The sequence below is a fragment of the Macaca fascicularis genome, chromosome 5 (assembly GCF_037993035.2).
Source record: "Macaca fascicularis isolate 582-1 chromosome 5, T2T-MFA8v1.1".
Classification (NCBI taxonomy): Eukaryota; Metazoa; Chordata; class Mammalia; order Primates; family Cercopithecidae; genus Macaca; species Macaca fascicularis.
In genome coordinates, this window is record NC_088379.1 from 39,396,468 (window position 1) to 39,422,366 (window position 25,899).

A 25,899-nucleotide genomic window follows, 5' to 3' on the forward strand; every position below is an offset into this window, starting at 1 on the left:
TCTCCTGCCTCAGTCTCCTGAGTAGCTGGGACTACAGGCGCACACCACCGCACCCAGCTAATTTTTGTATTTTTAGTAGAGACGGGATTTCACCACGTTGGCCAGGATGGTCTCAATCCCTTGACCTTGTGATCCGCCCACCTTTTTTTTCAGGGGACCCGGAGTTAATTACTGATTATATCATTGTAATTAAATTTAGTTCATTTCTCAGGATTTCTATTTGTGATTTTCTTTCTGTTTTTTGTTTTGTTTTGTTTTTGTTTTTTGAGACAGTGTCTCACTCTGTCGCCCAGGCTGAACTGCAGTGGCATGATCTTGGCTCATTGCAGCCTCTACCTCCCAGGTTCAAGCAATTCTCTTGCCTCAGTCTCGCAAGTACTTGGGACTACAGGCATGTGCCACCACACCCAGCTAATTTTTGTATTTTTTATTAGAGATGAGGTTTCACCATGTTGGCCAGGCTGGTCTTGAACTCCTGACCTTAAGTGATCCACCTTCCAAAGTGCTGGGATTACAGGTGTGAGTCACCGCGCCTGGCCCTGGTCTGTTTTTGAGTCTATCTCTCTTGAGTGAACATTCTGTTTCTCTGCTAAATCACCTCTCAATTTTTTTCTTTATAGTTAAGCTACTCATAGTTTTTTTAGTTGGGGAGAAAAGTACAGCGTATTTACTATCTTAACCACTTTTAAGAGTACAGAACAGTAGTGTTAACTATGCACATTGTTGTGCAGTTTTTTTCATCTTGCCAAACTGAAACTCTGTACCCAGTGAACCCATTTTCTCCTTTCTAGCCCTTGGCAACCACGATTCTACTTTCTGTGTCTAGAGTTTGACTGCTTGTAGATAACCCATATAAGTAGAAACATGCAGCTTTTTGTCATTGTTATTGCTGTTTTTGGGGTGACTGACATATTTCACTTAGCATAGTGTCCTCAAGATTCTTCCATGTTGCAGCATGTGACCTAATTTCCTTTTTTTTTTTTTTTCTTCTGAGACAGGGTCTTGCTCTGTCACTCAGGTTGGAGTGCGGTGGTGTGATCATGGCTCACTGCAGCCTTGACCTCCCCGGACTCAAGCCATCCTTCCACCTCAGCCTTCCGAGAGTAGCTGGAACCACAAGTGTGCACCACCACACCTGGGTAATTTTTGTAGAGATGAGGTTTTGCCATGTTGCCTAGGCTGGTCTTGAACTCTTGGGCTCAAGTGATCAGCCAGCCTTGGCCTTCCAAAATGCTGGGATTACAGGCATGAGCCACTGTGCCTGGCCTCCTTTTTTTTTTTTTTTTTTTTTTTTAAGGCCGAATAATATTCCATTGTATGTATGTACCACATTTAAAAAAAAATTTTTTTTTTTAATCCATTCACCTGTTGATGGACATTTAGGTTGCTTCCACCTCTTGACTATTGTGAATAACGCTGTAATAAACATGCATGTGCAGGTATCTCTTGGAGATCCTGTTATTAATTATTTTGGATATGTACCCTGAAGTGGAATTGCTGGATCATATGATAATTGTTTTTAATTTTTTGAGGAACTGCCATACCCTTTGCTTAGTAGCTGAGCCATTTTATGTTCCTACCAGTAGTACACAAGTGTTCCAGTTTCTCTACATCTTCGCCAACATTTTAATTTTTAATTTTTTAATTTTTTGAGACAGATTCTCACTCTGTCACCCAGGGTGGAGTGCAGTGGCATGATCTTGGCTCACTGTAACCTTTGCCTTCTGGGTTCAAGTGATTCTCCTGTCTCAGGCTCCTGAGTAGCTGAGACTACAGGCTAATTCTTATATTTTTAGTAGAGATGGAGTTTTACCATATTGGCCAGGCTGGTCTGGCCAGGCTGGTCTTGAACCTCTGACCTCAGGTAATCCACCTGCCTTGACTTCCTAAAGTGCTGGGATTATAGGCGTGAGTCACTGCACCCGGCCTGTTTTTTAATTTATTTGTTGATAGTGGTCATCTCAATAGGTGTAAGGTGATATCTATCTCATTGTGGTTTTAATTTGTATTTTTCTGATTAGTGATGAGTATCTTTTCATATACCTGTTGGCCATGTGTATATCTTCTTTGGAGAAACGTCTATGGCAAGTACTTTGCCCATTTTTAAATTGGGTTATTTGGATTTTGTTTGTTGAGTTGTAGTTCTTTATATATTCTAGATATTACCAACTTATCAGATAGATGGTTTGCAAATATTTTCTCTCATCCCATAGGTTGCCTTATTATTCTGTTGATTGTTTCCTTTGTGATACAGAATTCTTTAAGTTTGATGTCCATTTTGTCGATTTTTGCTTTTGTTGCTTATGCCTTTGGTGTCATCTTCAAGATATCATTGCCAAATCCAATATCATGACGCTTTCTCCCCGTTTTCTTCTACGAGTTTTAAGTTTAAGGTCTTAGATTTAGGTCTTTAGTCCATTTCGAATTACCTTTTGTATTCAATGTAATGTACATTAAGATTCCAGCTTCATTCTTTTGCATGTGGATACCCAGTTTTTCCTATATCATTTGTTGAAGAGACACTCCTTTTCCCATCGTGTGACCTTGGTACCCTTGTTGAAGATCATTTGATCACATATGTGAGTATTTATTTCTAGGCTTTCTATTCTATTCCATTAGTCTTATGTCTATCTTTAAGCCCTACCATACTGTATTGATTACTGTAGCTTTGTAATGTAAGGTGTTTTGAAATCAGGAAGTATGAGGCCTCCAGCTTTGTTTTTCTTTCTCAAGTTTGTTTTAACTATTTGGGATCCTTTTCATAATTTTTATCCTTTTTTTTTTTTTTTGAGAGGGAGTCTCGCTCTTTCGCCCAGGCTGGAGTGTGCAGTGGCACGATCTCGGCTCACTGCAAGCTCCGCCTCCAGGGTTCACGCCATTCTCCTGCCTCAGCCTTCCGTGTAGCTGGGACTACAGGCGCCCGCCACCACGCCCGGCTAATTTTTGTATTTTTAGTAGAGATGGGGTTTCACCGTGTTAGCCAGGATGGTCTCAATCTCCTGACCTCGTGATCCACCCGCCTCGGCCTCCCAAAGTGCTGGGATTACAGGCGTGAGCCACCGAGCCCGGCCATAATTTTTATCCTTTTAAAAATTCCCAGGCTGGGCATGGTGGCTCACATCTGTAATCTCAGCACTTTGGGAGACTGAGGCAGGCAGATCACTTGAGGTCAGGGGTTCAAGACCAGCCTGGCCAACATGGCGAAACCCGTCTCTCCTAAAAATACAAAAATTAGCTGGGCATGGTGGCGGGTGCCTGTAATCCTAGCTCCTCGGGAGGCTGAGGCAGGAGAATTGCTTGAACCCGGGAGGTAGAGTTTGCAGTGAGCTGAGATCGCAACATGGCACTCCACTGGGCGACAGAGCGTGACTCCATCTCAAAAACAAACAAAAACAAAAAACAACAAAAAAATTCCCAGCCAGGTACAGTGACTCATGCCTGTAATTCCAGCCCTTTGGGAGGCTGAGGCGGGCACATCACTTCAGGTCAGGAGTTCAAGACCAGCCTGGCCAACATGGTGAAACTCCCTCTCTACCAAAAATGCAAAAATTAGCTGGACTTGGTGGTGCTTGCCTGTAATCCCAGCAACTCAGGAGGCTGAGGCAGGAGAATCACTTGAACCTGGGAGGTGGAGGTTGCAGTGAGCCAAGGTTGCACCACTGCACTCCAACCTGGGTGAAAGAGCGAGACTATCTAAAAAAAAAAAAATTCCCTTTCATTTTTTTCCCTTCCTTTCATTTTAAACTCACAGCATGATTGAATTTTTCTTTTTTCTTCTCAACATGTAAGGACAAATAACCTGTACGTAACCTTTGCAATATGGAGTGTGCCCTGCTTTATAAAAACTTGGCATTTTTGAACCACATGTTTCAAATTAAGAGTTGATATTTGAATTAAAAAGGATTTTGGCCAAGCACAGTTGCCCATTCCTATATTCCCAGCACTGTGGGAGGCTGAGGGGAGGAGGATTGCTTGAAGCCAGGAGTTGGAGGCCAGTGTGGACATCAAAGCGAGACCCTGTCTCTACAAAACAAAATAAAAGAAGCAACAACAAAAAATTAGCCAGGCGGAATGGTGCATGCATGTGGTCCCAGCTTTGGGAGGCTGATGCAGGAGTCTTACTTGAGCCCAGGAGTTCAAAGCTGTAGTGTTGTACCACTGCACTCCAGCCTGGGTGACAGAGTGAGACCCTGTCTCTCAAAAAAATAAAAAACAAAAACAACCCCCCAAAACTCTTTCTTTGCTTTGTAGAGGTAGTCTTTTAGTGGATTAAATATGGTTTTATCTTTTCAAACATCTTAGAAGCAAACTAGTTTGCTTGAAGCATTGGTACATTTTAAAAACTTTTATTAGGAAAATACAGATATAGAAAAGTAGTATGATACATTGAACCCACAGGTACCCACCTCCTTGATTCAACAATTGTTATCATTTTGTCATATTTGTTTTATCTACTTATATAAATTTCCTGAACCATTTAAAAGTAAACTAAGAGTGGCAAATAAGTTTTTTTTCAGTTTTCCCTTTTAAGTATCATACGATTGTATTATAAATGTATGTATTTTGGACTCTGACATTTAAAGATTTAGATTGGTATTTGCTCTTTTAAAAGATTATAAACATCCTGGCTAACACGGTGAAACCCCGTCTCTACTAAATATGCAAAAAATTAGCCGGGCGTGTTGGCAGGTGCCTGTAGTCCCAACTACTCTGGAGACTGAGGCAGGAGAATGGTGTGAACCTGGGAGGAGGAGCTTTCAGTGAGCCAAGATCGTGCCACTGCACTCCAGCCTGGGCGACAGAGCAAGACTGTGTCTCAAAAAAAAAAAAAAAAAAAATTTTAAGAAGACATATATCTTCAGATCTCTCCAAGGAAAAGGAGGACATTCTCCCTATATAGCCATAAAACCATTATCATTCCTAGCAAAATTACCAATAATTCCCTAATAATATACTACTTTTTGATTTTTTTTTGAGACGAGGTCTTGCTCTGTCGCCCAGATTAGAGTACAGCTGCACGTTCATGGCTTACTGCAGCCTTGACCTCCTGGGCTCAAGCCATTCTCCTGCCTCAGCCTCCTGGAGTGGCTGGGGACTACAGGCACATACCACCATGCCTGGCTAATTTTTGTATTTTTTGTAGAGATGTGGTCTTGCCACGTTGCCCAGGCTGGTCTTAAACTTGTGGGCTCAAGTGATCCTCCTGCCTTAGTCTCCCAAAGTGCTGGGATTGCAGGCATGTGACCTGATTCCCTGATATATGCTACTTATACTATATTCAGATATCCCGAGTTGTTCCAAAAATGTTTTTTATTGCTGTGTGGTGGGTTTTTTTTTTTTTTAAGAGGAAGTCTCGCTCTGTCACCCAGGATGGAGTGCAGTGGTGTCATCTTCGTTCACTACAACCTCCTCCTCCTGAGTTCAAGCAGTTCTCCTGCCTCAGCCTCGCAAATAGCTGGGATTGCAGGTGTCTGCCACCATGCCCGGTTAAGTTTTGTATTTTTAGTGGAGACGGGGTTTCACCATGTTGGTCAGGCTGGTGTTTTTTTTTTTTTTTTTTTTTTTTTACGCCAGATTTCAGTCAAGAGCTACCCGTTGCATTTGGTTGTAATCTCTTGAGTCTTTTTAAATATATAGGTAGAACTGTCTCTTCTACCCATCCACCTCCTTCTCTACTCTGCTTCTGCTTCCCTGTGGTATTGACTCGTTAGATCTGTTGAGACGATTACATTTTGTATTGCTGCTTGTTTCCTCATGGCGTAGTATTACTTCTTCTTCTATCTTATTTAATTCCTGTAAACTGGGAGTTAGATCTAAAGGTGTGAGTAGACTTAGGGTAAACAGTTTTGGAAGAGTACCTCATTTAGTAATGCTATGTAGTTCCTGCTGTTTCTAGTTAAGAGGCATATAATGTCAGGTCCCACTATTTTGATGCTGTATTTGATCACCAAGCTGATGTGGTGAGAACCTGATCATTTCATTATAAAGTTATGGTTTTCTTTTTGCTTTTAGCAAGTAGTAATCTGTAGGGTGGTACTTTGACATCAGGTAAATTTTTTTATTCTTATTTTTTATTTTTTTGAGATGGAGTTTTGCTCTTGTTGCCCAGGCTGGAGTACAATGGTGTGATCTTGGCTAACTGCAACCTCTGCCTCCCGGGTTCAGGTGATTCTCCTGCCTCAGCCTCCCAAGTATCTGGGACTACAGGCTCCCGCCACCACGCCCAGCTAATTTTGTATTTTTAGTAGAGATGAGGTTTCGCCATGTTGGCCAGGCTGGTCTTGAACTCCTGACCTCAGGTGATCCTCCTGTCTTGGCCTCCCAAAGTGCTGGGATTATAGGTGTGAGCCACGGCCCCTGGCCTCAAATTTCTTTTTAAAAAAATTTTTTTTAACTTTTTTGGAGATAGACTCACTCTGTTGCCCAGGTTGGAGTGCAGTGGCACAATCTCAGCTCACTGCAACCTCTGCCTCCCGGGTTTAAGTGATTCTCATGCATCAGCCTTCCTGAGTAAGCCGGGACTACAGGCGTGTGCCACTATGGCTGGCTAATTTTTTTTTTTTAATTTTTTGAGATGGAGTCTCCCTCTGTCACCCAGGCTGGAGTGACACAATCTGAGCTCACTGCAACCTCTGTCTCCTGGGTTCAAGTGATTCTCGTGCGTCAGCCTCCTGAGTAAGCTGGGACTACAGGCGTGTGCCACCATGCCTCGATAATTTTTTCTTTTTTTTTGAGATGGAGTCTCACTCTGTCGCCAGGCTGGAGTACAGCGGTATGATCTTGGCTCGCTGCAACCTTCGATTCCCTGGTTCAAGCAATTCTCCTGCCTCAGCCTCCCAAGTAGCTGGGATTATAGGCACACGCTACCATGCCCAGCTAATTTTTGTATTTTTAGTAGAGATGGAGTTTCACCATCTTGGCCAGGATGGTCTTGATCTCCTGACCTCGTGATCTGCCCACCTCGGCCTCCCAATGTCCTGGAATTACAGGCGTGAGCCACCGCGCTCAGCCCACCTGGCTAATTTTTGTAATTTTAGTAGAGATGGGGTTTCATCATGTTGCCCTGGTTGGCCTCCAACTCCTGAGCTCAGGCGATCCCTCCCTGCACCCCCCCCAGGCCTCCCAAAGTAATACGACTATACTCGTGAGCTACCATGCCCGGCCCCAGATAAATTTCTTTGTCTTTTTTTTTTTTTGTGGGTTTTTTTTTTTTTTTTTGGGACAGAGTCTCTGTTGCCCACGCTGGACTGCAGTGGTGCCATCTCGGCTCACCGCAACCTCCGCCTCCCAAGTGATTCTCCTGTCTCAGCCTCTGTCCCGAGTAGCTGGGATTACAGGTGTGCCCCACCATACCCAGCTAATTTTTATTTTTAGCAGAGATGAGGTCTCACCATGTAGGCCAGGCTGGTTTCAAACTCCTGACCTCAAGTGATCCACCCGCCTTGGCCTCCAAAGTGTTGGGATTACAGGCGTGAGCCACTGCCGCTGGCCAGGTCAATTTCTTTATCAACTTTCACCTATTTTAGCATTCATTGATGATTCTTGATTAACTATTCAATTATAGGTTAAAAATGGTAATCAGTTTTGGGTTCTGTTGTTTCTTTTACATTTAATAGCCACCTTCTATAAGGATAAGGTTTCTCTTACCGGCTAAGGCTATTTTGTTATCTGGAATTAGTGTTCTACTTAAAGGCAGAATAATGCTTAGTTACTTTCTTTTATGTAGACATTTTCAGAGTGCAATAGCACCTCCAATGGCAGTAAGTGCAGTCTTTCTTGTCTTTTCTCTTTTGTACTTTCTCTTTGGAATATCATGTATATTATATATATTATAGACATTTTTGACTTTGATTTATTTTGTGATTATAGTTTGATGTGAATTTGACTTTAATATATAATTTTCCTTTTATAGTAAGAAGACATGTTGGATAACAAGAAGAGGTGTGGAGTTTGCATACATCAACCGTGGCCTTAATGAGCATGTTGACAGCATCAATGCTAGACAGACAGTAAGTGTTATTAAAGTTGTAGAGTATGAATATTTTACACATAAGATGTTTTTGTTTTTTTTTGAAATTGGGTCTCGCTCTGTCACCTAGGCTGGAGTGCAGTGGCGCGATCTTGACTCACTTCAGCCTCAAACTGCTAGGCTTAAGCGATTCTCTCACCTCAGCCTCCCGAGTAGCTGGGACTATAGGTGCATGCCACCACACCCAGCTAATTTTTGTATTTTTTGGTAGAGATGGGTTTTTTTTGTTTTTGTTTTTTTTTGAGACGGAGTCTTGCTCTGTCGCCCAGGCTGGAGTGCAGTGGCCGGATCTCAGCTCACTGCAAGCTCCACCTGCCGGGTTCACGCCATTCTCCTACCTCAGCCTCCTGAGTAGCTGGGACTACAGGCGCCCGCCACCTCACCCGGCTAGGTTTTTTTGGTATGTTTTAGTAGAGACGGGGTTTCATCGTGTTAGCCAGGATGGTCTCGATCTCCTGACCTTGTGATCCGCCCGTCTTGGCCTCCCAAAGTGCTGGGATTACAGGTTTGAGCCACCGCGCCTGGCCTGTTTTTTGTTTTTTTTTTGAGATGAATTTTCATTCTTGTTGCCCAGGCTGGAGTGCAGTGGCATGATCTCGGCTCGCTGCAACCTCTGCCTCCCGGGTTCAAGCGATTCTCCTGCCTCAGCCTCCTGAGTAGCTGGGATTACAGGCACACGCCACCACGCCCAGCTAATTTTGTATTTTTAGTAGAGACGGGGTTTCTCCATGTTGGTCAGGCTGGTCTCAAACTCCTGACCTCAGGTGATCCGCCTGCCTCAGCCTCCCAAAGTGTTGGGATTACAGGCGTGAGCCACCGAGCCCAGCTTGTTTTTGCTTTTTTTTTTTTTGAGATGGAGTCTTGCTCTGTTGCTTGGGCCGGAGTGCAGTGGCACGATCTTGGCTCATTGCAACCTCCCCCTCCTGGGTTCATGCAATTCTTCTGCCTCAGCCTCCCAAGTAGCTGGGATTACAGATGTGTGCCACCACGCCCAGCTAATTTTTGTATTTTTAGTAGGGATGGGGTTTCAGCGTATTGGTCAGGCTAGTCTCTAACTCCTGACCTCAAGTGATCCACCCACCTTGACCTCCCAAAGTGCTGGAATTACAGGCTTGAGCCACTGTGTCCGGCCCAGAGATGGCGTTTTGTCATGTTGCCCAGGCTGGTCTCGGACTCCTTGGCTCAAGTGATTCGCCTGCCTCAGCCTCCCAAAGTGCTGGGACAACAGGTGTGAGCCACCATACCTGGCCTACACAGGTTTCTAAGCTTTTACTTACATATTTGAGGGACTAAAATAACACCTCATGAGAAGGGAAGTATAATCACAGATTTTGTTACTAGAATTTTCAAAAGAGCTTATGGTGGTGTAAGACATGTTCACTGAGGAAGCATTAAGAACTGAATTGTGGTGTTAGTTTTTCTATTTAATGAGTGTTTTCATTTCTCTGCTTCTTTTTTTTTTTTTTTTTGAGACGGAGTCTTGCTCTGTTGCCCAGACTGGAGTGCAGTGGCGCGATCTCGCTTACTGCATGCTCCGCCTCCTGGGTTCTGGCCATTCTCCTGCCTCAGCCTCCCATGCAGCTGGGACCACAGGCGCCCGCCTAATTTTTGTTTTTGTATTTTTAGTAGAGACGGGATTTCACTGTGCTAGCCAGGATGGTCTCGATCTCCTGACCTCGTGATCCGCCTGTCTCGGCCTCCCAAAGTGCTGGGATTACAGGCGTGAGCCACTGCACCTGGCCTTTCTCTGCTTCTTAAAGGCCAATCTTGGCTAGGTACGGTGCCTCACACCTGTAATCCCAGCATTTTGGAAGGATGAGGCAGGCAGATCACTTGAGGCCAGGAGTTCGAGACCAGCCTGGCCAACATGGCAAAACCCTGTCTCTACTAAAAATACAAAAATTAGCGGGACATGGTGGCATGCACCTGTAGTCCCAGCTACTTGAGAGGCTGAGACACACGGATTGCTTGAGCCTGGGAGGCAGAGGCTACAGTGAGCTGAGCTCTTGCCACTGCACTCCAGCCTGGGCGACAGAGTGAGACTCTGTCAAAAAAAAAAAAAAAAAGCTTAAAAAAAAAAAAGGCTAATCTTGCTTCTTCGTATTTTACATATTGTTAGCTATCCGTAAATATTTGTCTACCTGTTTTACGTGTGTTACTATGCATAGTACCATTTTGGAGTATATATCATGATCCATGTTCTCAAGAAACATTGTTAGTTGTAAATATAAACACATATAGATGGAAATTATAGACAGTGCTGATGTATTATACAGAAATACACTTGGAATTAAAGATATATATTTTTCAGCAACTGGCTTTAACATTTAACAACATGTCCTAGAGGTCTGTCTCGTTTTTGCACAGCTTTTCTTTTATTTATTTATGTTTTTGAGATGGAGTCTTGCTCTGTTGCCTAGGCTGGAGTGCAGTGGGGCTCACTGCAACCTCTGCCTCCTGGTTAAAGCGATTCTTCTGCCTTAGCCTCCCGAGTACCTGGGACTACAGGTGCATGCCACCATGCCCGGCTAATTTTTGTATTTTTAGTAGAGACAAGATGTCACCATATTGGCCAGGCTGGTCTAGAACTCCTGACCTCATGATTCGCCTGCCTTGGCCTCCCAAAGTGCTGGGGTTATTACAGGCATGAGCCACCATACCAGGCCTACACATCTTGTTTCTATATTCCACCTAATTTTTTTTATTACTGCGTAGTATTCCAAAGGATGATTTCTGTGATAATTTATACTGTTTTCCTAAGTGTTTAGAATGTTACAACAGATAGATAAATATTTCTCTTTTTGTTTGTTTGTGTGAGACAGGGTTTTGCTTTGTTGCCCAGGCTGGAATGCAGTGCTTTGATTACTGCCTACTGCAGCCTTGGCCTCTCAGGCCCAAACAATCCTCCTACCTCAGCCTCCTGAGCAGCTGGGACGACAGGCATGTGCCACCAGACCCAGCTAATTTTAAATTTTTCGTAGAGATATGTTTTCCCTATGTTGCCCGGGCTTATCTTGAACTCCTGGGCTTAAGCAATCCTCTTCCTTTGGCTTCCCAAAGTGTTCGAATTAGAGGTGTGAGCCATCATGCCTGCCCCTGATAGATATATTTAAAGATTATTGGTTACTTAATTTGGTTACATTTTCTATAAAAAATATTTTTTGGCCAGGTACGGTGGCTCCTGCCTGTAATCCCAGTACTTAGGGACACTAAGGCAGGAGGATCACTTGAGGTCAAGAGTTTGAGGCCAGCCTGGCCATCATGGTGAAACCCTGTCTCTACTAAAAGTACAAAAATTAGCCAGGTGTGGTGGCCCTCACCTGTGGTCCCAGCTACTTGGGAGACTGAGGCAAGAAAATCCCTTGAACCTGGGAGGCGGAGGTTGCATTGAGCTCAGATGGTGTCACTGCACTCCAGCTTAGGTGACAGAGGGAGACTTTGTGTCAAAAAAAAGCCAAAAATACCTTTTTTTTGAGATGGAGTCTTGCTCTGTGGCCCAGACTGGAGTGCAGTGGTGTGATCTTGGCTCACTGTAAACTCCGTCTCCCAGGTTCATGCCATTCTCCTGCCTCAGGACTATAGGCGCATGCCGCCACGCCTGGCTAATTTTTTGTACTCTTAGTAGAGACAGGGGTTTCACCGTGTTAGCCAGGATGGTCTCAATCTCCTGACCTCATGATCCACCCGCCTCGGCCTCCCAAAGTGCTGGGATTACAGGAGTGAGCCACCACGCCCGGCCCAAAAATACCTTTTTTAGTGACATACTTTTGGTATCTCATGAGATTTTACCATCTACCTTTTTCTTATCACAGTAGTATTTTGAAATCATCTTGTAGGTAACTTAATCCATGGGAAAGACATTGATGATACTGGTTTTTGGTAGCTTCTCTTTCTGAGGAAGTTGTTTGCTGATTGTGTTTGGGAGCATGCTGTGTTTGGGTTCCCTATATATTACATATAGATATATTTTTTTGTTTGTTTCTTTTTTGATGGTCTTAAGGAGCTAAATATTTGATTCTTAGTATCAGTTTTCTTAGGCCTATTATTCCTAGTTGGTTGATATTGAATATTATGTAGAATATACATATGTGGGTCTGTGTATGTATGTGTGTGTGTGTGTGTGTGTGTCTGTGTGTGTGTGTGTATATATATATATAGTTTTTTTTTTTTGAGAGTCTTGCTCTGTTGCCTAGGGTGGAGTGCAGTGGTGTAATCTCAGCTCACTGCAACCTCTGCCTCCTGGGTTCAAGCAATTCTCCTGCCTCATTCTCCTGAGTAGTTGGGACTACAGGTGTGTACCACCATGCCTGGCTAATTTTTGTATTTTTAGTGGAGACAGGGTTTTACCATGTTGCCCAGGCTGGTCTTGAACTCCCAACAAGTGATCTGCCCGCCTCAGCCTCCCAGAGTGCTGGGATTACAGGCGTGAGCCACTGTGCCTGGCCAGAATATCTTTTTTGTTTGTTTGTTTGAGACAGAATCTCGCTCTGTCGTCCAGTCTGGAGTGCAGTGGCGCGATCTCAGCTCACCGCAACCTCTGCCTCCTGGATTCAAGTGATTCTCCTGCCTCAGTCACCTGAGTAGCTGGAATTACAGGCACCGGCCACCACACCCTTCTAATTTTTGTATTTTTAGTAGAGATGGAGTTTCACTATGTTGACCAGGCTAGTCTCAAACTTCTGTCCTCAAGTGATCCACCCACCTCAGCCTCCCAAAGTGCTAGGATTACAGGCGTGAGCCACCGCACTCGGCCACAATATCTTTTTTGATTGTTATAGAGATCTGTTATTTTCTGGATATTATTCCACCGAGGTAAGTTATTCAAACTTACTTGTCCTTGTCATGTACTACATATAACAGATTTATTTATAAAATGATATGGAGTATAGCACATTTCCTAAAATTGGAATGATACAGAGAAGATGAGCATGGCCTCTGTGCAAGGATATGACACGCAGATTCGTGAAGTGTTCCATATTTTTAGCTTCAATATAAAAACTGTATAAATATTTGTATAGCTGATAAGGTTCTTTTTAGATAAAATACTTAAAAAAATGCAGGTTGTACCTTTTTGAATTAGATTTTAAAGCTTCTGATGTTGAATATTTCTAAATGTGTGTGTGTGTGTGCGCGCGCACGTATATATATATATATATATATTTTTTTTTTTTTTTGGAGACAGTCTTGTTGCCCAGGCTGGAATGCAGTGGCAGAATTTCAGCCTCCTGGATTCAAGAGATTCTCATGCTTCATTGTCCCGAGTAGCTGGGACTAGTGTCATCTGCCACTATGACCGGCTACTTCTTGTATCTTTAGTAGAGACAGAGTTTCACCATGTTGGCCAGGCAGGTCGTGAACTCCTGGCCTAGGTGATGCACCTGCCTCGGCCACCCAAAGTGCTGGGATTACAGGCGTGAGCCACCGTGTCCAGCCCAATATTCCTAAATATTTAATGGTTTTTTAAGTTTCTTGACTTGTGTATGGTAGCATAGCAAGCTTGGAATTAATATCTTTTGTTTTAAACTTTTTCTTTGAGTCAGGGTCTCGCTGTGTCACCCAGGCTGGAGTACAGTGGCATGCTCATGTCTCAGTGCAGCCTTGACTTCATTGGCTCAACTGATCCTCTCACCTTAGCTTCCCAAGTAGCAGGGACTACAGGTGTGCACCATTACGCCCAGCTAATTGTTTTGTATTTTTTTGTAGAGACGGGTTTTATAATGTTTCCCTGGCTGGTCTTGGACTCCTGGGGTCAGGCAGTTCGCCCACCTTGGCCTCCCAGAGTGCTGGGATTACAGGGATAAGCCACCTGTGTTTGGCCTCAGAATTAGTATCAATAGTAAAGTTTGTGATTTTTAGGATACTGCATTTTGTTTTTTTAAGAAAATCTGTAATAAAATTGCGTATCTTGAATAATGATATGGTGCTTTTCAATTTTTATTTTCTCATTTTTTTAATTGTTTAGAGAGGAGTCTCACTCTGTTGCCCAGGCTTGAGTGCAGTGGCATGATCTCAAGTGATTCTCCAACCTCAGCCTCCTGAATAGTTGGGATTACAAGTGTACACCACCACACTCGGCTAATTTTTGTATTTTTGGTAGAGACGGGGTTTTACCATGTTGGCCAGGCTGGTCTTGAACTCCTGACCTCAAGTGATCCTCCTGCCTCAGCCTCCCAAAGTTCTGGGATTATAAGCATAAGCCACTGTGCCTGGCCTGATATAGTGCTTTTTTTTTTTTAGTATTGATGATGTGGTTTTCAGTGGGAAGGTTTTGTATTTTTTGTTTATTTATTTATTTAGAGATAGGCTCTTGCCGTGTTGCCCAGGATGGTCTTGAATTCCTGAGCTCAAATGATCCTCCTACCTTGGCCTTCCAAAATGCTGACATGTGCCCATAGCCCTCGCTGCTTGGGAGGTTGAGGCAGGAGGATCACTTAAGCATGGGCAATTGAGGCTGCAGTAAGCTGAGATCATGCCACTGCAGTTCAGCCTGGGTGACGGAGGGAGATTGTCTCAAAAACAAAAACAAAAATCTAGAGTTGGTAAGACTTCTGCTTACCATGTTGGAATATTATGATGATAATCAGTGAGCAAGTATTTATTGATTAGATTTTACATCAGGTTAAAATTATATAATAGAGGCAGAATAATTTGAAAAATGCATATATTCATGGTATTGTTAATAATTATTTGTTTTGAGGACGGGAGCGGGGAGTATATTTGTTTTTACATTGTTCATTTGAGCCAGTCCATTCACATTTCTCCATAATATATCAAATCTTACTTATGTATTCTTATTTTCTATATCCTTTTCAAATACACTCTGTTTAGGTCAGGTATATATATGAAGAAGCTATAAAAGGTTGTTTAATGTATTAATGATGAGGCTTTCATTATGAAAAAAGAAAGATATGTAAGATTAGATGATAAAATAGTTAAACCCAGTGGAATAGTTAAATACAGTGGAATATGTGGGATTGAGATAAACTGGATTTATAAGTAGAACAGGTGATTGGAAGATAGTGTCAGCTATCTACATATAAATATATATTTACATATATTTATATTTATGTATTTATATATTTATATTTATATGTATTTATATAATGTTTTTTTTTTTGAGTCGGAGTCTTGCTCTGTTGCCAGGCTGGAGTGCAGTGGCACGATCTCGGCTGGCCGCAACCTCTGCCTCCTAGGTTCAAGCAATTCCCCTGCCTCGTCTCTCGAGTAGCTGGGACTACAGGAGTGCGCCACCACGCCCATTTAATTTTTTGTATTTTAGTAAAGACAGGGTTTCACCATGTTGGCCAGGCTGGTCTCGATCTCCTGACCTAGTGACCCGCCTGCTTCGGCCTCCCAAAGTGCTGGGATTACCGGCGTGAGTCACCATGCCTGGCCTGCGTGCCTGGCCTGTATATGTTTTTATACATAAGAATTTTCTTTTTTTTTTTTTTTTTTACGGAGTCTTGCCAGGCTGGAGTGCAGTGGTGCGGTCTTGGCTCACTGCAAGCTCCACCTCACGGGTTCATGCCATTCTCCTGCTTCAGCCTCCTGAGTAGCTGGGACTAGAGGTGCCCGCCACCACTCTCGGCTAATTTTTTTTTTGTGTGTTATTAATAGAGACGGGGTTTCACTGGTTTAGCCAGGATGGTCTCGATCTCCTGATCTCGTGATCCGCCCACCTCGGCCTCCCAAAGTGCTGGGATTACAGGCATTAGCCACCGTGCCCGTCCAGAATTTTCTTTAATACACTAAACATTATTTGGACCCTAAAACTGCCTATATGTTTAGATCTTTTTACATACAAATAGACAAAGTGAAAAAAAGGGAATGGAAGGGATATATAGCTTGCAAACCGGAGGAAGTATAGCGGCAAGTCCATGATTCACCTTTAATTTATAATAATGATTTTTTCCTGATTATGAAAAAAATGCATTTATTATGGTTTATGTGGAAAATGCAAAAGTACCATATAAAAAAGTATATAAAAAACAAAGTCACCTATGATTCTATTATCCAGAGATTTCTTTTCTGGTCTAATCTAATTCAGTCCCTTTTGTGTGTCTGGGTAGATTATATTTAGTTGAGTGTCTTGCTTTCATTTCTAACATTCTCTTTTAAAAAACTACAGTGAAGCCCAGGTGAGGTGGCTCACGCCTGTAATCCCAGCACTTTGGGAGGCTGAGGTGGGCGCATTACCTGAGGTCAGGAGTTCAAGACCAACCTGACCAACATGTTGAAACCCTGTCTCTACTAAATATACAAAAATTAGCAGGGCGTGGTGCTGCATGCCTGTAATCCCTGCTACTAGGGAGGCTGAGGCAGGAGGATTGCTTGAATGCGGGAGCTGGACGTTGCAGTGAGCCGAGATTGTGCCATTGTACTCCAGCCCAGGTGACAGTGTGAGACTCCGTCTCGAAAAAACAAAAGCAAAAAACTACAGTTAAATATTATCCAAAACAGGCTGGGCACAGTGTCTCATGCCTTTAATCCCAGCATTTTGGGAGGCTGAGACAGGTGGATTACCTGAGGTCAGGAGTTTAAGACCAGCCTGGCCAATGTGGCGAAACCCCATCACTCCTAAAAAATACAAAAATAAGCCTGGGTGCAGTGGCTCACGCCTGTAATCCCATCACTTTGGGAGGCTGAGGCGGGTGGATCACCTGAGGTTGGGAGTTTGAGACCAGCCTGACCAACATGGAGAAACCCCGTCTCTACTAAAAATACAAAATTAGCCGGATGTGGTGGCTCATGCCTGTAATCCCAGCTATTACATGCCTGTAATCGCTGCTACTAGGGAGGCTGAGGCAGGTGAATCGCTTGAATCCGGGAGGCGGAGGTTGCGGCGAGCTGAGATTGCACCATTGCGCCATTGCAATCTAGCTTGGGCAACAAGAGCGAAACTCCATCTCAAAAAAAATAACAAAATAAGCTGGGCGTGGTAGCGAGCGACTGTAGTCCCAGCAAATTGGGAGGCTGAGGCAGGAGAATTGCTTGAACCCAAGAGGTGGAGGCTGCAGTGAGCCAAGATGGCGCTACTGTACTACAGCCTGGGCGACAGAGTGAGACCCTGTCTCAAAAAAAAAATTATTTAAAACATAGTCTTTTTAAATGGCTGCCTAAACTTCCATTATATCAATCTAAAGAGATGTTGTATTCAATAATCTAACAATCCTGGGTTCAGCTTAATAATAGAAACAACCCAATTTACAAATGGGCAAAATAATCCAAACAGACATTTATTCAAAGAAGTATATAAATGCCAATAAGAACATGTAAAGATGGTAGCCAGGTGCGGTGGCTCACACCTGTATCACAGCACTTTGGGAGGCCGAGGTGGGCGGATCACGAGGTCAGGAGGTCAACACCATCCTAGCTAACACACTGAAACCCTGTCTCTACTAAAAATACAAAAAATTAGCTGGGCGTGGTGGCGGGCACCTGTAGTCCCAGCTACTCGGGAGGCTGAGGCAGGAGAATGGCGTGAACCTGGGAGGTGGAGCTTGCAGTGAGCTGAGATCACGCCACTGCACTCCAGCGTGGGCAACAGAGCAAGCCTCTGTCTCAAAAAGAAAAAGAAAAAGAATATGTAAAGATGGTCAACAACATTTGTCCTTAGGAAAATGCAAATTGAAACCACAGCTAGATACCACCAGGGTTATGTGGAAGAGTTCCTTGAGCCCAGGACTTCGAGACCAGTGTGTGCAACATAGTGAGAATCTGTCTCCAAAAAAACCAACCAAAAAGCCTAACCAAACAAATAACAAACCCAACACCTCCTGGTGCTTAACCACAGGCTGTATTCTTACACTGACTAGATAGATAGAGGAGATAGAGTAAACCTACCCCATATATACTTCAGCCCACGCTTTGTGCCTGTTCTGTATTATGAAGCGTTTGGGGGCGTGCATAGAAAAAGAAAAAAAAAACAAAAGGTAAAAATGAAAAAAACAAACCCAAAACAAAACAATGGACAGTAACGGTGTTGGTGAGGATTAGAGAAATCAGAGCCCTCACATTGCTGGTGGAAGCTGAAATTGGTGCAGCTGCTTTGGAAAACTATCTGGCAGTTCCTCAAAAGGTTAAACATGGAGTTACCATATGAACTAGCAATTCCACTCTTAGATATATACTTAAGAGATATGAAAACGTGTCCACAGAAAACTCTTATACAAATGTTCATAGCAACATTATTCACTATAGCCAAAAAGTAGAAACAACCCAAATGTCCCTCACTTGATGCATGTATACATAAAATGTGTTATATCTGTACCATGCAATATTTCCTAGCAATATCAGTGAAGTACCAATACAGGCTACAACATGGATGAACCTGGAAAACATGCCAAGCGAAAGGAGCCAGTCACAAAAGGCCATGTTTTATATTATAAAATTCTGTTCATATAAATGCCTAGAATAGGTAAACCTGTAGATACAAAAGTAGATTCGTGGTTGCCAGGGGATAGGAGAGGGAGGAATGGGCATGGTTGCTAATGGGTTGCGGGGTTTCTTCTTGAGATAATAGAAATGTTCTGGAATTCGTGGTGATGGTTTTACAACTCTGAATGTACTGAAAACTACTGAATTGTACACTTTGAAATGGTGAATTTTATGGTTTGCATATTATATTTTAATAAAGCTGGTATAAGTAGAAATTTGGGAGCTCCCACACTTAAAACCAATCCATGACATTACCTTTGATACAGATGGTAGTGGTGAAGGTGATGATTTTAAATGTATTTTGAATTTATTATTCATTCATTCATTTAGACAGAGTCTCATTCTGTCACCCAGACTGGAGTGCAGTGGCATGATCTCAGCTCACTGCAACCTCCCCCTCCTGGGTTCTCCTGCCTCAGCCTCCTGAGTGTAGATGGGATTACAGGCATGTGCCACCACTCCCAACTAATTTTTGTACTTTTAGTAGAGACGGGGTTTCGTCATGTTGCCCAGACTGGTCTCGAACCCCTGACCTCAGGTAATCCATCCGCCTTGGCCTCCCAAAGTGCTGGAATTACAGGCGTGAGCCACCATGCCTGGCTTATTTTGAATTTACAACTGGTAGGAATTGCTGAGTGATTAGGTTTGAGGGAAAGAATAGGCAGAAATGACTATTAGTTTTTGGCTTCAACAAGTAGAAATTGCCATCAGCTGAGATTGAAATTACTGTAGATAGGGCAGGGTGGCAGTAGAGAATCAGGTCACTTTTAGACATGCCTGGTTTGAGGTTTTTTAATTTTTTTTCCTCTGAGATGGAGTCTTGGTCTTTTGTCCAGACTGGAGTGCAGTGGCACAATCTCAGCTCACTGCAACCTCCGTCTCCCGGGGTCAAGTGATTCTCCCGGCTCAGCCTCGCAAGTAGCTGGGATTACAGGCATGCGCTTCCATGCCCAGCTAGCTAATTTTTTTTTGTTTGTTTTTGAGACGGAGTTTTGCTCTTGTTGCCTAGGCTGGAGCGCAATGGCGCAATCTCGACTCACTGCACCCTCTGCCTCCCGGGTTCAAGCAATTCTCCTGCCTCAGCCTCCTGAGTACCTGGGATTACAGGCATGCGTCACCACACCTGGCTAATTTTGTATTTTTAGGAGAGATGGGGTTTCTCCATGTTGGTCAGGCTGGTCTCGAACTCCCAGCCTCAGGTGATCCACCCGCCTCGGCCTCCCAAAGTGCTGGGATTACAGGCGTGAGCCACCGCGCCCAGCCTTTTTTTTTTTTTTTTTTTTTTTTTTGAGACAGACTCTCTCTCTGTCGCCAGGCTAGAGTGCAGTGGCATGATTTCAGCTCACTGCAACCTCCGCCTCCCGGGTTCAAGTGATTCTCCTGCCTCAGCCACGCAGGTAGCTGGGATTACAGACATGTGCCTCCACGCCCAGCTAATTTTTGTATTTATTTTTATTTTTTTAATTTTTTTGAGACAGAGTCTCTCTTTGTCACCAGGCTGGAGTGCAGTGGCATGATCTTGGCTCACTGCAACCTCCGCCTCCCGGGTTCAAGCGATTCTCCTGCCTTAGCCTCCTGAGTAGCTGGGCCACCATGCCCGGCTAATTTTGTATTTTTTGTAGAGATGGGGTTTCTTCATGTTGGTGAGGCTGATCTCGAACTCCCAACCTCAGGTGATCTGCCTGCCTTGGCCTCGTAAAGTGTCGGGATTACAGGCGTGAGCCACAGCACCCGGCCTTTTTTATTTTTATCTTTTGAGATGGAGTCTCGCTGTGTCGCCCAGGCTGGAATGCAGTGGTGCAATTTCAACTCACTGCTACCTCTGCCTCTCAGGTTCATGCGATTCTCCTGCCTCAGCCTCCTGAGTAGCTGGGATTACAGGCGCCCACCACCACGCCCAGCTAATTTTTATGTTTTTAGTAGAGACGGGGGTTTCACTGTGTTGGCCAGGCTGGTCTCGAACTTCTGACCTCATGATCCACCTGCCTCGGCCTCCCAAAGTGCTGGGATTACAAGCATGAGCCACCGCACCCAGCTAATTTATATTTTTAATAGAGACGGGGTTTCGCCATGTTGACAAGGCTGGTCTTAACCTCAGGCAATCTGCCCGCCTCAGCCTCCCAAAGTGCTGGGATTACAGGCCTGAGTCACCTCGCCCAGCCTGATATGTTTTTTAGATACACAACGTAGAGATGTTCAGTGAATAGTTTGATGTGGGTCTAGAGTCAGAGAAGAGTTGCTGGCTGAAGATGTAAATTTGTTAGCATGTTGATAGGATTTATTTTTTATTGTTTTTCTTAAGAGATGGGGTCTCACTCTGTCACCAAGGCTGGAGTTCAGTGGCACAATCATAGCTCAGTGCAGCCTCCAACTCCTGGAGTCAAGTGATCCTCCTCCCTCAGCTTCCAGAGTCGCTGGAATTACAGGCATGCCACCATGCCTGGCTAATTTTTAAGTTTTTTGTAGAGGGAAAAGAATAGACCCTAGGACTGAACTCTAGAACACTCCATTGTTTCCAAGTTGAGAGATGCGAAAATCTTGAGAGTGGCAGTGTCCTCAGGAGAAGAAAGCCGGTTCTTGGGGGAGAGATTCATCAGCTGTGTAGATGCTGCTGATAGGTCTAGCAAGACAAGAACTGAGAACTGATCATTTGATTTAATTTTATTTTCTAATTGTTGTTGGTATAAAGAAGTATAATCTAGCCAAGTATGCTGCTGACACCTGTAATCCCAGCACTTTGGGAGGCTGAGGCAGGAGGAATATTTTAGGCCAGGAGTTTTTTAATTTTTAGATGGAGTTTTGCTCTTGTTACCCTGTTCTTGTTACCCAGGCCTAGAGTGCGATGACTCGATCTCAGCTCACTGCAACCTCTGCCTGCTGGATTCAAGCAATCCTCCTGCCTCAGCTCCCGAGTAGCTGGAATTGCAGGCGGCTGCCAACATGCTGAGCTAATGTTTGTATTTTTAGTAGAGACAGGGTTTCACCATGTTAGCCAGGATGGTCTCCATCTCCTGACTTAGTGATCCACCTGCCTCGGCCTCCCAAAGTGCTGGGATTACAGGCGTGAGCCACTGCGCCCGGCCCTGGTAGGCATTTTCTTAAACTTGTATATCAATTTGGGGAAGAATTGACATATGTGTTGTCTTCCTGTCTTTGAACATTTCTTTCATAGTTTTCAGCATATTAAGTTTTGTACTTGTTTTCTTAGATTTATACCTACGTACTGAAATATAGGAAGTCCTCACATAACATCATCGATAGGTTTTTGGAAACTGATTTTAAGTGAAACTACATATATCAGGTCCTTGAACAGTACTTTCATTCAACGTCATTCTGTTATGTTGATGAGGAAAAAAATTGGTTATGTATTGTTTTGTTTAAAGTTGTAGTTTATAGCCAAGAGTGGTGACTCACGCCTGTAATCTCAGCACTTCGGGGGGCTGAGGCAGGCTGATCACCTGAGGTTAGGGGTTCGAGACCAGCCTGGTCAACATGGTGAAACCCCATCTCTACTAAAAATACAAAAATTAGCTGGGTGTGGTGGCATGTGCCTGTAAACCCAGCTACTCAGGAGGCTGAGGCAGGAGAATCGCTTGAACCCAGGAGGTGGAGGTTGCAGTGAGCCAAGATCACGTCATTGCACTCCAGCCTGGGCAACGGAGTGAGACTCAGTCTCAGAAAAAAAGTTGTAGTTTACAAGATCCTATTGATGGCAATAAGTGAGGACTTAGTGTATTTCTGTTTTTTTTTTGTTTTGTTTTGTTTTTTAGCAATTGTGAAGGGTATTGTTTCTTTAATTTCAGTGTCTGTGTGTTTTTTGCTAGTATGTATTTTTTGCTAGTATATATAAATGCAGTTGCTTTTATATATTTATCTTGTATCTTGCACCCTTGTTAAACTCACTTTCTTGTTGGAGATTTTGTAGATTACTTGGGATTTTCTATAATACACAGATAACCATGTTATCTGCAAATAGGGACACTTTTGTTTCTTCTTCCCTAATCTGTATATGTTTTCTTTTCTTTCTTTTTCTTATTTCATGGGCTATAACTTCAGCATTATTTTGAATAAAATTGGTGAGAACAGACATCTTGCCTTTTTCCTGATGCTAGGAAGAAAGCGTTTAGTATTTCATTATGAATACAATGTTAGCTGTAGGTTTTTGTAGGTGCTCTTATCAGGTTGAGAATATTTTTGTTCCTGTTTTTCTGGTAGTTACCATGAATGGTATTGAATTTTGTCATTATTTTCTGCATTGATTAATATGATTCTTTCACCCATTAAGATGGTGGATTATACTGATTTTTGAATATGGAACTAGCCTTGCCTTCCTGTAATAAACCCCATTTCATTATAGTATACAATCCTTTTTTTTTTTTTTTTCAAGACAGGGTGTTGCTGTTGCTCAGGCTGCAGTGTAGTGGTGTGATCATGGCTCACTGAAGCCTCAATCTTCTGGGCCTAAGTGATCCTTTTACCTCACCCTGCCCCCCAGTACCTGGGACCACAGGTACGTACCACTATGCTTGGCTAATTTTAAAATTTTTTGTAGAGTTGAGGTCTCACTCTATTGCCCAGGCTGGTCCTGAACTCCTGGGCTCAAGCAATCCTCCCAACTCAGCCTCCTAAAGTTCTGGGATTGTAGGTGTGAACTACTATGCCCTGCCAAAATTCAGCAATATATAAAAACAATGATATCCACTGTACTGCCGCCTGGGTGGTAGAGCAAGACCCTGTGTCAAAAATAAAAAAAAAAACACAAATGAAATATATATTGCTGAATTTTATTTGCTAGTGTTTTGCTAAGGATTTTTGTGTCTGTAGTCATGAGTATTGGTTTGTAGTTTTTTTGTACTGGCTTTGTCTGTTTCTGGTATCAGGATAATATTAGCATCATAAAATGGATTGGAAGTGTTTTCTTACTTTCTGGAAGAGATTATGTAGGATTAGTATTATTTTTTCCTAAAAATATTTGTTAGAATTTTCCATTGAAGCTATTTGGCCCTGGAAATTTTTTTTTGTTTTAAAATTATGAATTAAATTCCTTTATAAATTATAGTGATTTTATCTATGTCTTATTGGATAAGTTGTGATACTTGTGTTTTTTGAGACATTGGTCCATTTCATATAAATTGTCAAACTTTTGTGTGTTCATAGTTTACTTTATTAGCCTTTTGATATCTGCGAAATCTATAGTAATATCCCTTTTTCATTCCTGATATTGGTGATTTCTGTCTTCTTTTTTGTCAGTCTTGCTAGTCTTTCAGTTTTATTGATCATTTTGGTAAATCAACAATTTATTTCATTGAATTTTCTCATTGTTTTCTGTTTACAATTTATTTGTTATCTATTTATTATTAATATTTTTATTATTATTATTATTTTTTAAGACAGAGTCTTGCTCTGTTGCTCAGGCTGGAGTGCAGTGACACAATCCTGGCTCACTGCAACCTCCATCTCCTGGGTTCAAACGATTGTCTTGTCTCAGCCTCCCAAGTAGCTGAGACTACTGGTGTGCACCACCACGCCCAGCTAATTTTTGTATTTTTAGTAGAGACGGGGTTTCACCATATTGGGCAGGCTGGTCTCGAACTCCTGACCTCAGGTGATCCACCCACGTTGGCCTCTCAAAGTGCTGGGATTACAGGTGTGAGCCACCGTGCTTGGCCTGCTTTTTTTTTTTTTTTTTTTTCCCAAGACGGAGCCTTGCTTTTGTCACCCAGGCTGGAATGCAATGGTGCAATTTCAGTTCACTGCAACCTCTGCCTTCTGGGTTCAAGCGATTCTCCTGCCCCAGTCTCCTGAGTAGCTAGGATTACAGGTGCCTGCCACCATGCCCAGCTAATTTTTGTATTTTTAGTAGAGAAGAGGTTTTACCATGCTGGCTAGGCTGGTTTGAAACTCCTGACCTCAGGTGATCCACCCGCCTCAGCCTCCCAGAGTGCTGGGATTACAGGCACGAGCCACTATGCCTGGCCTACTCTGTATTATTTTCTTTTTTCTGATGGGTTTGAGTTTATATTGCCCTTCATTTTCTAGGTTCTTATGGTGGGGGCTTAGATTATTCATTTGAGACTTCTTTTCTAATGTATGCATTTAGTGCTATAGATTTTCCTGTTATCACTGCTTTAGCCATGTTCTACAATTTTTTTTTTTTTTTTTTTGAGACAGAGTCTCACCCTGTTGCCCAGGCTGGAGTGCAGTGGCTCGATTTTAGCTCACTGCAACCTTCCCGAGTTGAAGCAATTCTCCTGCCTCAGCCCCCTGAGTAGCTGGGATTATAGTTGCGCGCCACCTTGCCCGGCTAATTTTTGTATTTTTATTATTATTTATTTATTTACTTTTGGAGACAGAGTTTCTCTCTTGTCGCCCAGGCTGGAGTGCAATGGTGCTATCTTGGCTCACTGTAACCTCTGCTTCCTGGGTTCAAACGATTCTCCTGTTTCTGTTTCTTTAGTGTGCTCACCAGCACGCCTGGCTAACTTTTGTATTATTAGTAGAGACGGGATTTCATCATGTTGGCCAGGCTGGTCTTGAACTGACCTCAGGTGATCCACCTACCTTGGCCTCCCAAAGTGCTGCAATTACAGGCGTGAGCCACCGCACCCAGCTAATTTTTGTACTTTTAGTAGAGACGGGGTTTCACCATATTGCCCCGGCTGGTCTCGATCTCCTGAGCTCAGAGTGGTCTACCCACCTCAGTCTCCCATGGTGCTGGGATTGTCGGCGTGAGCCACCACACCTGGCCTACAAATTTTGATATGGTATATTTTCATTGGCATTCAATTTATTATATTTTTAAAATTTTCTTTGAGACTTCATCATTGACCCATGTATTATTTAGATGTATATTGCTTGGAAATTTTTATGTTATTGATTTCTAGTTTGATTCCATTGTGGTTGGAAAACATACCTGTGTGATATCAATTCTTTTAAATTTGTTGTGGTTTGGTTTTAGCTTAGGATATGCTCTATCTTGGTATGTCTTCTGTTAATACTTGAAAAGAGTGTGTGTTCTGCTGTTGTTGGGTGGAGTGTTCTGTAAGTATAGATTAGATCCTTAATTATTGGTGGTGTTGAGTTCTATATCTTTGCTGATTTACTGTCTACTGTTGATAGAGTGATGTTGAAGTCTCCAACTATAATTGTGAATTTGTCTATTTCTCCTTTCAGTTTTAGCTTCACTTATTTTGTAGCTCTGTTTAGTGCATATACATTTAGGGTTGCTATATATTTTTTATTTATATTTATTTATTTATTTATTTTTGACATGGAGTTTCACTCTTGTTGCCCAGGCTGGAGTGCAATGGTGTGATCTCAGCTCGCTGCAACCTCTGCCTCCTGGGTTCAAGTGATTCTTCTGCCTCAGCCTTTCAAGTAGCTGGGATTACAGGCATGTGCCACCACGCCTGGCTAATTTTGTATTTTTAGTA

At 43.0% G+C, this 25,899-nt stretch overlaps 1 protein-coding gene, 1 non-coding gene and 1 pseudogene across 41 annotated transcripts in view; all 3 read left to right on the forward strand.

Moving 5' to 3' along the window:
• Positions 1-25,899, forward strand: part of N4BP2 (NEDD4 binding protein 2) — a 96,826-nt gene that overhangs the window by 9,173 nt on the left and 61,754 nt on the right. For 16 of the 40 annotated variants that reach the window (XM_074039603.1, XM_074039580.1, XM_074039590.1 and 13 more), the window contains exon 2: positions 7,913-8,009. The gene's annotated coding sequence lies outside the window, so the exon portion shown is untranslated. Of the gene's footprint in view, positions 1-2,493; positions 2,580-7,912; positions 8,010-22,853; positions 22,977-25,899 lie in introns of all 40 variants that reach the window. The other 24 variants (XM_074039605.1, XM_074039587.1, XM_074039597.1 and 21 more) reach the window with 5 other exon arrangements.
• On the forward strand, positions 12,913-13,011 carry LOC123573717 (U6 spliceosomal RNA; annotated as a pseudogene).
• Positions 17,800-17,935, forward strand: LOC123573796 (small nucleolar RNA SNORA51). The gene has a single exon (XR_006698528.2). It is a non-coding gene; the product is annotated as a small nucleolar RNA SNORA51 (small nucleolar RNA).